Source organism: Rattus rattus, chromosome 11, assembly GCF_011064425.1.
Source record: "Rattus rattus isolate New Zealand chromosome 11, Rrattus_CSIRO_v1, whole genome shotgun sequence".
Taxonomy (NCBI): domain Eukaryota; kingdom Metazoa; phylum Chordata; class Mammalia; order Rodentia; family Muridae; genus Rattus; species Rattus rattus.
The window spans coordinates 73,585,731-73,588,312 of record NC_046164.1 but is presented as its reverse complement, the minus strand read 5'-3'; the positions used below and the strand labels follow the sequence as shown (position 1 = coordinate 73,588,312).

The 2,582-nt window shown below is 43.3% G+C and overlaps 1 non-coding gene across 1 annotated transcript; it reads right to left on the bottom strand.

Moving 5' to 3' along the window:
• Positions 1-1,482: 1,482 nt before the first annotated feature.
• On the bottom strand, positions 1,483-1,586 carry LOC116912932. The gene has a single exon (XR_004389502.1). It is a non-coding gene; the product is annotated as a U6 spliceosomal RNA (small nuclear RNA).
• Positions 1,587-2,582: the final 996 nt, after the last annotated feature.

Genomic DNA, 2,582 nt, shown 5'->3' with positions numbered 1-2,582 from the left:
GGAGGAAGAGGAGGAGGAGGAGAACAAGGAGGAGGAGGAGGGGGAGGATGAGGAGAGGAGGAAGAGGAGGAGGGGAGAAGGGGGAGGAGGAGGAGAAGAAGAAGAAGAAGAGGAGGAGGGGGAGAAGAAGAAGAGGAGGAGGGGGAGGAGGAGGAGAAAGAAGAAGAAGCAGATGAAGAAGAGGAGGAGGAAGAGGAGGAAGAGGAGGAAGAGGAGGAGGAAGAAGAAGAAGGAGAAGAAGAAGAAGAAGAAGAAGAAGAAGAAGAGGAAGAAGAGGAAGAAGAAGAAGAAGAAGAAGAAGAAGAAGAAGAAGAAGAAGAAGAAGAAGAAGAAGAAGAAGAAGAAGAAGAAGAAGAAGAAGAAGAAGAGGAAGAAGAAGAAGCAGCAACCACTGGGCAGTAGTGGCTGGCACCTTTAATCCCAGAGCTGAGGACTCAGAAGCAGGCAGATCTCTGAGTACAAGGTCAGCCCCGTCTACAAAGTGAGTTCTAGGATAGCCAAGGGTACACAGAGAAACCCTGTCTTGATATACCAACCCCCCCATTAATGGATGAATTAATGAACAAGTCCATACAATGTTTAACCCAATTTAACCATCTTTGGATTTTACCAGTTTTACAGCTTTCGTTTATGTGTTTGTACTTTGTGTCTTTGTGTACCGGTGTATTTACTTCTATATAATTTCATCACATGTATAAATTTGTTTGGCTACCACGAGTCAGAATACAGAACATTTCCATGCTGTAGTCTTTTTGCAGCCACCTCCCTCTCCTTTTCTCCCTAATTACTAGTGACCACCAATCTATTTACTGCCTCTACAATGTTCTCATATGAAGAATGTCTTACAAATAGAATCACACAGTGTATTGGCTATTTTTCTCATCCCTACAACAAAATGTCTGACAAGAGCAACTCGAGGATTGAACGGTTTATTTTGGCCCCTTGCTCCAGGATATAGTTTATCACAGTGGCAGTTGGATGAGGCGGCTGGTCACGTGTCTGTAGCTGGTCAAGTCAGAAGCCAGGAAGCAGAGAAAGGCAAACACTGGTCTCAGTTCTTTTTTCTTTGTGTGTATGTGTGTGTGTGTGTGTGTGTGTGTGTGTGTGTGTGTGTGTGCATGTGCATTTGTTTTTTGAAACAGGGTTTTCCTGTGTAGCCTTGGCTGTCCTGGACTTGTTCTGTAGACCACTCTGGCCTCAAATGCACAAGAAAACCGCCCGCCTCTGCCTCCTGAGTGCGCATGCGCATACACCACCACTCTCGACCTCTTCTCCTTTTTATTCAGCCTGGTGCCTTGGCTTATAGCATAGGGCTGTCTATGTTTAGAATAGATTTTCCCACTTCAATCAACTCAACCTAGAAACTTTCTCGCAGACATGGCCAGAACTAGGTGATTTGAGATCCTATAAAGTTGGAAACCAAGATGACCCACATACACAGACTATGTATGCTTTTGAGATAGTGGGATTTTCTTTTATAGGTTCCATCATAATTTTTTTTCGTGGATTTGTGGCGTCCTTGTGCAGTGGCCACGCGAATCTCTGTGTTGTTCCAATTTTAGTATATGTGTTGCTGGAGTGAGCATGCATTCATTTTTAAAAACGGTTTATTTTTAGTTATTATTTGTGTGTGTGTGCCTGAGTACGTGTGCGCGTGCATGTGTGTGCATGTGCGTGCAGGGTGTGTGTGTGTGTTGTGTTGCTTGCATGGATGCATGCATGTTGCTTGCATTTATGTGTATTCATGCATGTTGAGGTTAACTTGCCCAAGTTGGCTCTTTCCTTCCTTGAGTCTTAGGGATAAATTCAGATGGTCAGGCTGCTAACGGATGCCTTCACCTACCTGCACAGCCACCTCTCCAGCCTGGATTTTTTTTTTTTTTCATTCAACATGATTTTCTTGAAAACAAATCAAGATGCTACAAGTAGGAAAAGCTTTTTTACTGGATAGTATCCACGATATAGATTTGCCAATGTATTTAAGCACATCCACTAAAGGACATGTAGGAGCCGTTTCCCAGTCCGGCTATTATGAAGGGAGCCTCTGTGAACAAGCACGAAGAATTTTTGTCTGATTGTTAAGTTTAATTCTCTAGGATAACTGCCCAAGACCACAGTTCCTTCGTATTGGTTAACTATTGAGCTGTGTAAAAAACCTTCATATTTTTCTCCAATGGTGACTTTGCATTTCCCTAATGACCAGCAGTGCTGAATATCTTTTCCCATGTTAGCTTGTCATTTGTGCATTGCGTGTAGAAAAACATCTGCTCATGTCTTTGGCCAATTTTCCAATTGGTTTGATGTTTGTTTGTCTTTTATTTTTCTGAGACAAGGTCTGATTGTATAATCCAGGCTAGCCCAGAACTTACCAGAGTGCAGACTGGCCTCAAACTCACGATCCTGGCTCAGGCTTCTGAGTAGGGTTGCAAGTATGTGCCACCATATTTGGCCAGATATTGGAGTTTTGTTTTTTTTTGTTTTTTTTTTTTTTTTTTTGGTTCTTTTTTTTCGGAGCTGGGGACCGAACCCAGGGCCTTGCGCTTCCTAGGTAAGCGCTCTACCACTGAGCTAAATCCCCAGCC